The sequence below is a fragment of the Triticum dicoccoides genome, chromosome 3B (assembly GCF_002162155.2).
Source record: "Triticum dicoccoides isolate Atlit2015 ecotype Zavitan chromosome 3B, WEW_v2.0, whole genome shotgun sequence".
NCBI classification, from domain to species: Eukaryota; Viridiplantae; Streptophyta; class Magnoliopsida; order Poales; family Poaceae; genus Triticum; species Triticum dicoccoides.
The window spans coordinates 659,744,809-659,760,472 of record NC_041385.1 but is presented as its reverse complement, the minus strand read 5'-3'; the positions used below and the strand labels follow the sequence as shown (position 1 = coordinate 659,760,472).

General features: G+C 47.7%; 2 pseudogenes; both read right to left on the bottom strand.

Moving 5' to 3' along the window:
• The window catches only part of LOC119279763, a 4,485-nt pseudogene extending 3,722 nt beyond the window's left edge, over window positions 1-763 (bottom strand).
• A 235-nt stretch (window positions 764-998) lies between these two features.
• The window catches only part of LOC119279762, a 60,240-nt pseudogene continuing 45,574 nt past the window's right edge, over window positions 999-15,664 (bottom strand).

Genomic DNA, 15,664 nt, shown 5'->3' with positions numbered 1-15,664 from the left:
TATATTCAAATAGGAACTTATGGTTTAAAAGATAGGGGTAATTTGATTTAGTAAATGTGAAATAAAAGGTTGGATTTAACCAGAGAGAGCACTGTCATATTTCAGCCATACATCCATGCCAAAGACAAATAATGGGGACTACTAGCTATAGTTTGATGATGTGTACTAGTGTATAACAGAAAATGATAATAAAAGTGGTCCCACCTCCACGCATCTTGACACGAGCAATCAATGGCACGGATTTGTCGCCGCTAGGTAGCATCACCGTGCAAAAAGACTTTATGCCATTCCCCACCGTTCAATGGACAGGAAGCTGCGGTGAGGACGCACGACCTGAGGCTGGGCATGCACCAGTCGGGGCTCCCTGTTGATGTCGGCCCACACCCCCTTCACCGTCTTCCGGCACAGCGGGGAGGCAAGGAGAAGGACCCCTGCCGGCATAGGCCACTTCCTCATGCATCCCCGCCACCTCCGCTTCTTCTAGCACTCACCATAGGAGCCTCCTCCATGCCCACCAAGCCACCGACGGTAGCCGCTTGGAACTCCTCGACATTCCATATGTTTCTCATGAACTCTTCCATGTTCATGGACCTAAAATTGTGCCCGCCTCGCACACCGAGTAATGCAGCTCGTCCAGCGTCAGCACGAAGATCGAAGACTGCGGCATCAGCGCAACCGTTTGCTCCTCACCTTCGAGAATGCACAGGTGTGAGGTGACTTCTTCCTTGCATAACTACACGTCCTTGCTCATCTCTGATGCCATCCTTTCTCTACACTATGGTCTCTACGTGTGCTCGTTTGTGGTGTGTGGTTCAGTCTTGTGCGCCGCAGCACCCTATTTATAACATGCCGCATGCAAGAGATAAGCATAAGTTAAAGCATCAGATAGCTATTAAATTCACGTGATTGATGAAAAAGGTGAGCTATAAATAGATAGATACATAGTAGATAGTTTCTCTCGTACTGGATAGATAGGGTGTTGCCAAAGCGCCAAACGTTCACAACATGCAGCTACCGCAGTGTCGCAATAGGGTGCCACCCTTCTTGGTGTTGACGTTCTCCTTGGACTATTCCATCATTTTCTCCACCAGCTATAAAAAATCTAGACCAAAAGGTATTACCATCAGCACGCTTACATTAACTATTTTAAGACATGGCATTTATGTTGCTGCAACCAACTAGCAAATCATGTTAAGTGTGGGAGGGTTTTTTGTTCTTAGAAAAGAAGGATCACCCCTGGCCTCTGATGCACACAGCCGTATGAGTATGAGGGATGATGATGGCTATCATGGTTGTCCAACAAGGGAGCGCAACTGAAGGCTAGTCAGACCATTAAGCAAGAAGTCACGACAGAGGAGGAAAGTAGATCGACTACCCAAGCATTATGATGGGTGACCGCCGACAAATCTCAAGGGATCCCGCATGACCACTGATTTGAATATCTCAAATTTCACTAGATTTAAGAACTATTTCAATGACTAAAATTTCACCGACGTGGAAAAGTGTGCCTATGTGACTAAACTCAACTCGTGTGTCATCTCCACTTATTCACAAGAGAGGAATGGCGAAGGCTCCCATACACACACACATGGACCACACACATTGCATCGCATTGTATTAAAGCGCAAGTACATATCAACATATTCCTAACTTTCGTTTGTTCCATTTGTTTGAAGCTTGTGAAAAACACATATACATATAAACAATAACAACAACACAAGTTCACTTGCTTGACTAGATAAACACTCACATTTGGGTCCTTCTGGGTTTTAGCTACTACTAGTATATTACTATACCACCCCGCTCCAAAAAGGAAAGGTAACTATTATCAACACCACAATTCATTCTCATCCTCATGCTAGCATGGCTATGGAAGCTGAATGGCGGGTCACCATTCACAAGATGCAGCTTCTGTTCCACCTTGATAGGGCTCCACCTTTCAGATGGTCACTTTCTCCTTGGACTGTTCCATCATCTTCTCCACCAGCTGTAACAAAAAAATCAAGAACACAAGGTAGTTTTATCAGCATGCACACATTAACAGTGTTAAACTTAGCAATTAGGTTGTTACAAGCAGTTGGCAAGTGTAGGAGGATTGCCACGCGATGGTGGGAAAATGTACGTAACACTTTCTTCTTGGTCAACAAAATTGTCTTCTGCAACAAAACAATGATAGAGTTTAGTAACGATAAGAACTAAAAATAATAAGAAAACTAATTTTTCTCATGGTTTTCACTGGTCAACAGCTCCCTACCTCCTCATCTTTTAGACAAGCCTTCTCCTCCTTGAGGTAGTCTAGTTCAGCTTCAAGATCCACAATATAAGCCTGTAGGATTATCAAAGAGGGAGTGTGTACGTGTCACCGACCTTGTTACCACTATTGCAGAAATGGCATTGCATAAAAACCAACAATTTTGGCAACAATGTAAGTGCCTGTTCCTAGCACGCGATCGTGCGGCTGACTTGTGATTCTTGATCACGCGGCGGTGGCGATGGTTGATGCTCCTCTTGGAGGAATGATCCTCCAGAGCGTGGACGTTTTCCATCATCGCTCCATCACCGATGTAGTTCGTCATGTCAGCCTGCGTCATGGCGCTCCACCCGTCTGATGACCCGGGGCTCACAATACCCACCCCACCTTGAGGAGGTGGTGGCGGAGGCACCACAGCCATCCTTGCGTACCCGTTGGGGCCGAACCCCATAACATCGCCCATCATAGAGAACTTGTCGTTGGCCAGTGCCATCAGGTACATCATTGGGCCAGGTTGCTGCCCCTGCTGCACTTGGTTCATCTGTCCATGGACCATGACGGCCGGCACATGCGCTTGTCCACCGGCGCAAGATCCACGGACCACGCTGCTACAACATTGTCTCTCCGAGCGTCCCCTGCAGGTCATTGGCCGCAACCGAACCGCCATTCCCCACGAAATGCAAAATTGTGCGATTGCGCTACCTACTAGCTAGGTGATGTCCAATAGGGAGCCGCCATCTAACACTATGTGGGCCAAGTATCTTTGTATTACATTTCTTTTCTGGATTTCCCATCTACGTATTTCCACTCTCACTCTTCAACAATTGGCCCCCACTAATGTACTTCACATGCATGCATGACAGAGTGTGGCACAATCATTTTTCTTCTCCCATACAATAAATCCAACCATTTCTTCTTTTAAAACATCCATATCTTTTAAACCGTATATTCATTTGTGAAACATTTTTATATTTGAACACCGTGCGCCAAAACCTTTAAAATGAAATCAAACTTGAATATTTTTAACCATATTTAAATTTGAACATATATTTCACATGTCAAAATAATCTATTTCAGAATGATACACTACAATTTCACTTTCTATAGTGGCTATTGCACAATTCAGAACTTACATTTCAATTTTCACGGGCTTGCGTCACAAAAAAACACCTAAGTAAATTGCACATTTTTCAAATAACATATTTCACTCTTTTGAAATAAACTATTACACATGTTCAAACGACACAATAGAATTTCACTTTCTGTAGTTACTCTTTCATCTTTCAGAACCTACATTTCACTTCAGACTAGCTTGGTTCAGGAAAATCACATATATTTCAATTACATATGTTTGCAAAAACTTATTTCACTCTTTTGAAATAATCAGTTTCATATTTATACATTGTAATTTCACATTTGTGGTTAATATTTTCACAATTCAGAACCTACTTTTTAAATTTCACTAACATGTTTCACAAAAATCACATATATTTTAGTTACACATTTTTTAAAACATATTTCACTCTTTTGAAATAATTATTTTCACATTTATACATTATAATTTCACATTTTGTTGTTAGTATTTCACAATTCAGAACCTACATTTTTACATTTCAGTGTCATGTTTCACAAAAATCACATCTATTTTAGTTACACATTTTTGATAAAAAACATATTACACTCTTTCAAAAAATCAATTTCACATTTGGTGGTTACTACTCCCTTTGTCCCAAAATAAGTGCCGCAACTTTGTACTAACTTTAGTACTAAGTTACTGTAAAGTTGAGTCAATTATTTTGGGACGGAGGGATTATTTCACAATTCAGAACCTACATGTTACATTTCACAGGTCAGTTTCAAGAAAATCACATATATTTCAATTGCATGTTTTTCAAATAAAATGTTAACTCATTTCAAAAAGTCATTGGTTTCTAGTAAAATATGTCGCTTTTACATATTTCTATGCAAATAGTGTATTAAAAAATTTCTAGTTATATAGTTTTGGTTCACATATGGATGTGAAATGTTGAAATTTAAATGTGTTCGAATGTATTTAAGATCGGTCTTGTCTAAAAGGCCTTGGCGCCAGGAGTTCAAATAAAAAAATCAAATAGGTACTTATGGTTTAAAAGATAGGGACGATTTAATTTAGTAAAGGTGAAATAAAATGTTGGGTTTAACCAGAGAGAGAGAGAGATAGAGAGAGAGAGAGAGGAAGAGACAAATAATGGGGACCACTAGCTATATTTTGAATGTGTATTCTAGTGTATAGCAGAAAATGAGAATAAAGTGGTCCCACCTACACGCATCTTGACGTGAGCAATCAATGGCGGATTTGTTGCCGCTAGGTAGCATCACCGCGCAAAAAGACTTTTTGACATTCCCCACCATTGGCTGGATAGGAAGCTACGATGAGGGAGGCGCGGCCTAAGGCTGGGCATGCACCGGTTGGGGATCCCTGTTGATCTTAGCCCGCACCTCCTCTACCATCTTCTAGCACAGCGACGGAGGCAGGGAGAAGGACCCCTGCCAGAATAGGCCAATTCCTCCTGCATCCTCACCACCTCCGCTTCCACCAGCACCAACCATAGGAGCCTCATCCATGCCCACCAAGCCACCGCCAGTAGCCGCTTGGAACTCCTCGACATTCCTTATGTTGCTCATGAACTCGTCAATGTTCATGGACCCAAAATCGCACCCCGCCTCGCACATCGAGTATTGCAGATCATCCAACGTCAGCGCGAAGATGGAAGACTGCAGCATCGATGCAACCGTCTGCTCCTCACCTTCGAGAATGCATGGGCGTGAGGTGACTTCTTCCTCGGAGAACTTGATGTCCTTGCTTAGCTCTGACGTCATCCTATCTCTCCACTATGGTCTCTATGTACCCTCTTGCTTGTGGTGTGTGCTTCAGTCTTGTGCGCCGCACCACCCTATTTATAGTCTGCCGTAGCAAGAGATAAGCATTAATTAAAGCATTAGATAGCTATTAAATTAATGTGATTGATGAAAAAGGTTTGAGCTATAGATAGATAGATATAGAGTTGATATATAGTTCGTCTTGTGCTGGATAGATAGGGTGCTGCCAAAGCACCATACATTCACAAGATGCAGCTACCGGAGCGCCGCGACAGGGCGCCACCCTTCTTGGTGTTGACGTTCTCCTTGGACTATTCCATCATCTTCTCCACCAGCTATGAAAAATCAAGACCAAAAGGTGTTACGATCTGCATACTCACATTAACTGTTTTAAGAATTGGCAATTATGTTGTTGCAAGCAATTGGCAAATTATGGTAAGTGTGGGAGGGTTTTTTTCTTAGAAAAGAAGGATCACCCCTGGCCTCTGATGCACACAGCCATAAGAGTATGAGGGTTGATGATGGCTATCATGGTCGACAACGAGGGAGCACAACTGAAGGCTAGTTGGACCATCAAGTAGGAAGTCACAACGGAGGGGGAAAGTGGATCGACTACCCAAGCATTGCGATGGGTGACCACCGACAAGTCTCAAGGGATCCCACGTGACCACTGATTTGAATAGCTTAAACTGCACTAGATTTAAGAACTATTTGAATGACTAAAATTTCACCGCTGAGGCAAAGTGTGCCTACGTGACTAAACTCAACTCGTGTGTCGTCTCCACTTCTTCAGAAGAGAGGAAAGGCGAAGACTCCCCCCCCCACACACACATGGACCACACACATTGCATCGCATCATATTAAAGCGCAAGTACAGATCAACATATTCCTAACATTCTTTTGTTCCATTTGTTTGAAAAGCTGCTGACAAACACATATACCTATAAACAATAACAACAATACAAGTTCACTTGCTTGACTAGATAAACACTCTCATTTCGATCCTTATGGGTCTTAGCTACTACTAATATATTACTATACCACGGCGGCTCAAATCCAAGGCCAAGCATCCCAATGGCTTCACACATTAATTTCAAATCATCATTGTCACAAGCATTGAATGGTATAGCTACAAATGCAATACAAACAAAATTAGTAAGTGACAAGTCAACCATGGTCAAACATTGCAAAGAAGTAAATAATAAATGGCAGTGTGGGTAAAAATAAATATTTAATTACCATGATTGTACACCTGTCTAGCCACATATTGTTGCACTTCATATGTTCTCCTTCTCCAAAGTTCCTTGTTTATCCTCTGTTGATGCAAGGCTTCAGCTTGAGTCAATTTAGGATCAATAGGCCGTGCCCACTTGTCAATGGGACCTAACTTGTGTGGCTCCGCGCTTCCGATACAAGTAGCTTCGTCATCTCCAACGTGAGAAATGCTCACTCTTTGTCTAAGCTCTTGCTCACGGGCAGTCTTTTCTCTCCTCTTATTAGATGCGTCCTCAAGAAATTTCTTGCACCTGTCTTTAGCTTCCTGAGAGTTTTTCTTGCATTTGAGCACAACATTACCAAGATGAGCTACATGCTGCTTGTGTCGATAAACACCTCCACTGCTCACGTGGTTACAGAACATACACTTCACTTTATCCTTGTTGGAAGCATCAGCTAGACTCCCATACTCCCATCCCACATCATCAGACTTTCTCTTAAGGACATTCTATTCCTGCAATGCTGATGTTGCATTTGTCTCGGACATCCTACAAATAATCAAATACACAACAAATAGTAACTCAGTAATCTGCATCGCTGATGCTAAAAAAATGGACCAGATCTACCAAAGTCTAGACCACAAGTAGGCATAAAAGGAGAGAATAATCAAAGCAAGAATGTAATAAAGTATGTGAGTACGTGTATATGTATGTCCAGATCCTAGAATCGAAGCAATATAAATTATTAAATTATAATATCATAATATATGCAGAGCAATATAAAGTAGGCACCAAGCTGTATATCGACAGATTCCAAGAAACTTTCTGTTGTGAAGTAAATAAATAATACAAAACTACCATGGAGGAAACCAAAAGAACATATTTTTTGCATTACAAGCTAATAAATGTGTTGCATTCGGAAATTATTTTGTCTTGCAATGCTCGATGCCTTGCTGGCCAATCATAAAAGATGATGTCATAACAGCCTTCCACGCTTTTGGCAGGATGGATTTCCACGGCCCCACATCCATTAATCAGGCTCTTATTACTCTCCTACCCAAGATGCCAGTAGCGGTTGAGATCCACGAGTTCCGGCCCATAAGCTTGATTCATAGTTTCCCGAAGCTTGTTGGAAAGGTGTTAGCAACACGTATGGCCCCGGACGTCCCAGAGTTGGTCGGAACACACCAAGGTGCTTTCATAAAAGGTAGATGGTTACACAAAAATTACATGATGGTGCAAGGGTTGGCAAGGAAGCTTCACGCGGTGAGGCAAGAGGCAGTGATACTTAAGCTTGACATTACAAAAACCTTCGACACCGTGTGTCGGTGTCAAAACTGGTGGATCTCGGGTAGGGGGTCCCGAACTGTGCGTCTAAGGCTAATGGTAACAGGAGGTGGGGGACATGATGTTTACCCAGGTTCGGGCCCTCTCGATGGAGGTAATACCCTACTTCCTGCTTGATTGATCTTGATGATATGAGTATTACAAGAGTTGATCTAGCACGAGATCGTAGAGGCTAAACTCTAGAAGCTAGCCTATGATTATGATTTCCGTTGTCCTACGGACTAAACCCTCTGGTTTATATAGACACAGGATGGGGCTAGGGTTACACAGAGTCGGTTACAGAGAAGGATATCTACATATCTGAATTGCCAAGTGTCGGATTTTGGATTCCGGCAGACCCTCAAGGTTCGAACTCTGGGGTGCACGCGGAGATCACACCTCCCGCCTACCCACGTCTCGTCGCCTCGCAAGGATCTAAACTACACGAAGAACAACACAAGGGACACGAGATTTATACTGGTTCAGGCCACCATTGTGGTGTAATACCCTACTCCAGTTTGTGGTGTGGTGGATTGCCTCAGGGGCTGATGATGAATAGTACAAGGAAGAACAGCCTCGCGAGGGGCTGTTCTTGGCTGGTGCGATGAACTGCTTGGGTGAGTTCAGTCGCCTCTCTTTCTCTCTAGTCTACCTAAAATCTCCTCTCCTCTACTCTGCGGTGGCTAGCTCTATTTATAGAGGGAGGCCCTGGGCCTCTTCCCAAATATTGAGCGGGAAGGGCGCCAACAATTTTCCATTTTGAAGGGGAACATCTAGTACACTCATCCTAACTAAAGTCGGTCCTCGCCTACCAAAGACCCTGACGGTGACGCCGGCTTGGGCTCCACGATGACCTCCATCCTGTCGTCCTGCTAGTCTTGATCTTGTTGCACCGAAATGGTTGCCTTTGCTTGATACTCCTGCCTGCGCTTGCCCCCTTTGCACCAAAGAGGAAACAAGGACCCTGCGCAGGCTGGCGCCCGCCTAGCGCCCGCTTGACCTCGGTCGTCATGGCTTGCATCATGGGCACCTCGTGAGGTACCCTGCCTTGATCTCTCCGCCTCCTCGCGAGCCAGCCCGACGAGGTTGTGCCCGAGGAAGTCTCCTGTCGTCCGCCTCGCGGGGATTGGCCCCTCGCGAGGGTCTTGAGCATGTGCTGATGAAGATGGGCCGTACTAGGCCTCTCCCTGAGCCACGCCGCAGGCCGCAGGCAGGAAAGTCTGGGTACCCCCGTTCCCAGAACGCTGACACCAAGCTTGCCTTCCACGCAAAGGAGAGTCCCACCCGGACACGAGATGAAGTCTTCAATCTTGTATCTTCATAGTCCAACAGTTCGGCCAAAGTATATAGTCCAGCTGTCCGAGGACCCCCTAATCCAGGACTCCCCCAGTAGCCCCTGAACCAGGCTGCAATGACGATAAGTCTGGCGCGCAAATTGTCTTCGGCATTGCAAGGCGGGTTCTTCTCGAAATACAGAGTACCTGTTTATAACGAGTAGTGTTTGGCTTCCCATTAATGTTGCACTCCTCGGCTTCTGTGCCGTCATAATGAATACCTCCACACGTCGAGCGAATGCGAGAAGTTGGGGCATTTTTACATTTGCCACCCTGAGCATGTAAGTAAATCGTCTATTTAAAGAGATGGGGATCCTCAGATCCAAATCACACCATCTTCCCCCAGCAAGTATCCATTAGAGCGCGCCTGGAAAAATCCATCCCATCATGGCCGACTGATGCGGCTCCTCCTCTCGCTCCCGTAGCACTAAGCTAGGCGATTAGGAGAAGTGTTTCATCCCCCATAGCCGATTGGTAGAGTTGCAGACCCAGGGGTTTCTCCCGCCTGCGTACATGATCCCCGTCCGAGTCGGACTAGCCACTTACAATGGCGGGGAGCAAGCGGAGAATTTTCCCAACCCTTCCAAGGGAGAGCGGGTATGCCTTGTATCTTACTTGCTGAGGGGACTCGGATTTCCAATCCATCCGTTCCTCCATGGGCTCCTGGAGTTCTACGGCCTCCAGCTGCATAAATTCACTCTTGCCTCCATACTACACATCGCAAGCTACGTTGCCTTCTGCGAGCTATTTCTGGGTTGCGAAGCTCATTTCGAGCTATGGAAGAGGCTATTCTGACTCGTACCTCGTACTCAGGAGGGGTCGATATATCAAGTGGGCGGAGCCGAAATATGGTGCATCGCCGGGACCGGATACCTATCCGGTATTCCAAAGAAGACATCCGAAGACTAGCCTTCAGAGTGGTTTTACATGGAGGACGTCCCCCTTCCGAACCGTATTTGGATGGGCCTTCCTGAGTTTGTAAATGCCCCGTTGAAGAAACGCCACATCTGGCGCCCTCGGGGCCCCGAGGAGGAAGACAACAGAGAGGTCGTTTACCTGATGGGTAGGATAAAGACGCTGGCCAAATCAGGACTGACTATAGTCGAGGTTATGTCAATTCGTATAATGTGGGGGGTGCGGCCACATCAGTATCAGGGGAAACCCATGTGGCACTTCAATGGAGAATACGATGCCACCTGTTGCAGTCGGAAAGGTCCGGACTCCGCCGCGGCTCTGGCAAAAATTCTGTTCGATTTGTACAAAGTAGAAGAAGAGGAGTTCACCTATATTAAGCCACGGGATGGATTCTCCATGTATAACCCTCCAAGCTGGGTGAGCTACTATCCTTTACTCCAGTCATTCCCGCACTTGTCATCATAAATATTTACCTTGCTAATTCATAGCAGGAGCTGCGAAAAGCTGTGAAGGAGGTCCACAGCCCGTCTCCATAGCCAGAGGACCCTGACCGGGCCCTCGACCCCGGACTCGAAGAGGATTCGGACGTATTTGTAGAGCTCGTTGACGGGACGTTCTATCAGCTGAGCTGTGATGGTGCCTTGGTGGCCATCATAGCCGATTACCCAGGCCTACTCCCTCCATTGCATGTAAGTAAAACCGGAGTCCCAACTTCCAAGAAGGGTCCCTTCTTTGCACCTTACCCAATGCACACATATTGCTTCTTATAGGGAAGGCCATCAGGGTGCCGTGCCGAACCCGTGGTGACTCGTCAACAAGGGGCACCGAAGCCTGGTAGGCTCAAAACGAAGGCGGTTAGGACTGAGACGCCGTCGCAGAGGTATGATTTAAAACCTACTCCATGATTATCATCTTTAAAATATAATAATGTCCTTGGTTCCTGGCAGAAAAAACGCTTGCCGGCTAGTGTCCGGAGAGCCTGCCGGCCACGCCTCCACCAGCCGGACTCCAGAGCGAGACTTAGGGGCAGAGGCTAACGTGGGGACGACGCCGGATGGTCCTCATATAGAGGATGCGGACAGACTGTCCGCTACGAATTCCGAAGTGGAGAGTGCCATGAATCACACGCGTCGCCAGGCCCTACTCCGCGATCCTAGTTTCTCTGAAGAGGCGTTCAATGCCTTCAACTCAGGAGACGCGTACATCCGAGCCGCTCAAGATGGACTTGCCAGAGCCACGGACCAGTATGTAAAGGATATACGGGTAAGAAACTCTGATAATTATGTATATCAATAGCCCCTGAGACTTGAAACAGTTGTCACAACTGATTTGAGGATCATTGTATGCATAGGTTCTTACGGAGAAAAATACCCAGTTGTCTAAAGAGCTGGAGGAGTGCAAAGCCCAGCTACGGGCCGCAGTTGCCAGAATGGAGGAGTCCAAGAAGGCCCCGTCTGGTAATACTTGTTCTTAATCAAAAAAGAATGTAATGACATGTACCAGCTAGTATTTGGCATGCATGCAAATCTAACAATAGATTCTGCAGACGATCCCAGAGGCAATTCGGAGATCGTATCGGTGGATGAGCAACATGCTCAATGACAGCGAGAGGCTGGCGAGCGCGTGCTTACATAGGTTATTCGAGAGAATAATGGTCTCAAGGACGCCAAGACCCGGTTGGACATTGAATTAAAAGATGTTCGGGGCCAGCTTGCAGACTCCATGAAGGAGAATAAGAGGCTTCGACATGACATTTTTAGTAAGTGCTCGAATGGACCTTTATACAGTTCGGCAAAGAAACAAGCTAACAGAGTTATGTCTGTAGGTATGATGACAGGTCGTCCCGAAGAGGAGATGTACGGATCTGCAGGCGATCTTCTGCAAGAACTCTCACAACTACACGAACAAGTTTGACAAGTGATGCAGGGTATCGCCCACGCCTTGTGGCTATCCGCTTCCCTGCCAGGAAGCATGGGGGAGCTTGTAGAGATTCTCAAGGGAGCGCGACGACGCTTCCGATTATGGAAGATATTGGCCTGCCGACAAGGTGCAAGGGAAGCCTGGGCCATGGTGAAGACGCGATACACCAAGGCTGACCCGAACCACATGGCCGAGGTCGGGCCCATAGGGTCAGATGGGAAAGAGATCCCCGTTAGTCTGGTATATGACCAGGTAGCATTAGCCGCAAAGTATTCCCAACAAGATTGTAGGCTAGACAGCCTGTTGGATGGTACAGAAGAAGAATTTAGTCAGTCTAAGTGACTGTGTACTTCAGATGACATATTTTGTCCCTAGCCAGATTGTAAATCATTTGTCATGGCGGACCTTTTCGCTTCAGCCTCCGGACCCGATAGTACGGAGTGTATCCAAATACCCACTCAGTTATGTAAAACCGGGGTATGCATGGAAACCAGACATAGGGGTCATTAGTGCTTGAACAGACAAGTACCCAACTAGCTGTGTTATATTACATGGATAGTAAGAAACATCTTCCAGGGAGAATAGTTCCATTAAGGGTTCCTTTCCCTGGGTACGCATGCATTAGTGTGCATGTTCGAGCTGCGCACAGAGACGCGGGATATAAAACATCTGGGGGTTTATATCATAAGTAGGTAAGAAACATCTTTTGTTCATCGATCGAATATTCCCTTAAGAACGCTAGCTTTCGGCTTCACCCAATCTGAGGTACACATCCGGCTGACCCGGCAGTAACAATCGCAGAGGTGCTCCCCTTATGCCCTAGCCGAATTAACGAGAACGTAGGGCATAAACACAAGAGCCAGGCAACCCAGCTTGGCCAAAACTTAAGTCATATCGATGCATATAGTGGCGAAAAAAGGTACATATGGAGAAGTGACGCATATGTGGTGGGCTTAAAGCCCAGAAGATAATTATATTAAGCTTCTGTATAAGAAGCCCCCAGGTATATTGAGCGCGCATAGCGCGGCAGGAGTGTGCGGTCGAAGCACACTTGAAGCTTTTAAGGCTATATAAAAAAGAAAGAGAGGAAGAGGATATAACTTAAAAAAGAAAGGCGGAGGTAAGGAGACGAACACAGAGTTCGACACTAGGCATAGAATCTTTGTAGTCTGGCCGCGTTCCATGGGTTCGGCTCGAGTCGATTATCTGATGCATCACGCAAACGGTACGCTCCTCCGGTGAGAACTTTCTCGATCATGAAGGGACCGTCCCACTTGGGCTTGAGCTTGTCCTTTTTCTTCTCCGGTAGGCGTAGAACAAGTTGGCCAACGTTATAAGTTTTGGCATGTACTTCTCTGCTTTGATACCTTTGAACCTGCTGCTGATAGAATGCGGAACGGGCCTTTGCAACGTCACGCTCCTCCTCCAGGGCATCTAAACTATCCTACTGATCTAGCTCAGCTTCTCTCTCTTCGTCATGCGCACTCGAGGTGAGTCATGAATGATATCACAGGGTAGCACCGCCTGTCAGTGTACTAGAGTAGGGGTACCCTAGTATCCCGAACTTGTGCACGGGCAGTCGCAGCACCCCGCAGCAAGGCTTGTCGGGTGACCCCCAAGGTCCTCCGTGGTTCCTTTGGAGCCATTCAAGAAAAAAGTATTCAAACCAAGGAGACAAGGCCCCGGCAAGAGGAGCTTGCCGGGAAGGCCAACCAAGGCATATCAAGGAACTTGCCGCGACGCGCCACGCGTCCCGGCGAAGCCCGGTGAGCGACAAGCTTCCGGACGCAACAAGACAACGACCGCGGCAAGGTGCTTGCCGCGGCAAGCTACCACTCTGTACCCGCGCTCTAGCACATCCACCAATGTGTCGCCCTGGGGCCTTTCCAGGCGCGCGTGGCAAGAGGCTGTGCAGCCAGCGATGCATGGTGGCAAGCGATGCTGACAAGACTGCCATCGTGGCGAGCGGTGGCATCCCTGACGGTCCCTTTTTGCACTATTTGGGCAACACAGACGGGCATTTAATGCCTTTGTCCCTTGCCGTCAGGGTTAGGTAGGATACACTGTACAGGTAGTTGTACCAACCGCAATTCCTTTTCCATTTTTACCCTTGTCTATGTTGCCACCTGTCGGAGACCCCTTTAGCATATAAAAGGAGGCCCATGCGCAACGTAAAAGGGGAGAGGGGGGGAGAAAAACACTCACGCTGGGTCTCGTTAGCAGCTAGTGTGTACTGTAGCACTCAGCGCTCCTGAGCAAGAACTCAATACACTCAGACAGGCAGCAGTAGGAGTGTTATCTCTCCGGAGACCTCCGAAGCTGGGTAAACTGCTCGTGTGCTTCGCCTCGATCCGCTCTTCGTGCGGTCTCCGCCCCCCGCCGAACCGAAAGGGGCTCGGTCCGTCGGTCCCATAGGTGTTCGTGGATCAGTTTCCCCCGACATCTTTGGTGCGCCAGGTAGGGGGCGTCGAGGTTGTGTGAACCTGATCCGGCATTCACACGAGCTAGATCTTCATCTTTTTCATCGACATGCCACCGAAGAAGAAGGCTTCGCCGGCAGCAGTTCCGTCCACGTCAATCCCAACACTACCGGAGCAAACGAGTGGTGGGGTAGACGCCGGCGGAAGAACGGACATCGACGAGGGAGCTCACGGTGCTGCCAGGTCCAAGGACAAGGCTGCGCAGACCTCGGGGTCCGTACATGCACCGCGCCCATCTCAGGAGGCGCAGGACCGACAGCGTCATGGTATTCACAGCGCCATACACTTGTTGGACCAAGATCGAGCTGGTGGATCTCGGGGTGCTCAAGACCAGCATGCACGCCAACATGCTGGCACGAGCGAGACACGATCGCCTGGACGGGATACTGCTCCTTCTAACATAGTTAGAAGTCCGAGCATATCCCGCTCCTCACACCGTTCACCGCTACAGCCCACCACTCCAGCAGAAGCTTTGGCGCGAGCTCAACTGCTCCTGGATTACCCTCCAACGGCAGACAAGATCGATGGATGGAGGGCCACCATTCAGAGTCTCATCGGCTTCACCAACGGCGACACTCCGCGGCAGCCGAGTACATCGCTACCGCGGTAGGACTGCCAGGCACGAGCCGATGGCGACGAAACCGGTGGGGGTGCAACCACCATGCACTCTCCACCCCGAAGGCCAAGATCACTGACTCGCCGGATCCACATCGACAGCGACTCCACCGCATCATCAGATCCACGAGCTCGTCGCGATCAGCACCAAGTTCTTCACGAACGACAGCAAGAAGATGCTCGAACTCGAATCAAGCGCCAAAGAGAAGCGCGGCGTCAATCGGACCAGTGCGCTGGGCCTTCTATTGACATGCATGCGCCAGGGGAACCAGGCGACTTGCCGTACGCGGTAGGTTGCCCTGCGTTCAGGCGTGAGCTGCGGCAAGTCCAGTGGCCCAGCACGAAGAATTTCAAGCTAGACGTGCCAGAGAAGTACGACGGCAAGTCGCATCCGTCGGAGTTCCTCAGCATCTACACCATCGCGGTGCAAGCTGCCGGGGGGCGGGACGACAAGATCCTTGCCAACTACTTCCCGTTGGTGCTCAAGCCCAATGTCAGATCCTGGCTCATGCACTTGCCGGACAACTCCATATCCTCCTGGGCAGACCTATGCCATCAGTTTGTCGGCGCCTTTACAGGCGGCCACAAGCCTCATGGCCAAGAGAGTGACCTTCATCTGCTCGCCCAGAAGGAACGAGATCCCCTGCGCAAGTACATTCAGAGATTTAGCCGCATACAGCACAACATCCCAGATGTCCACCCTGCCGCGGTAATCAGCGCGTTCCATCAGAACGTGCGAAATCGCAGGAT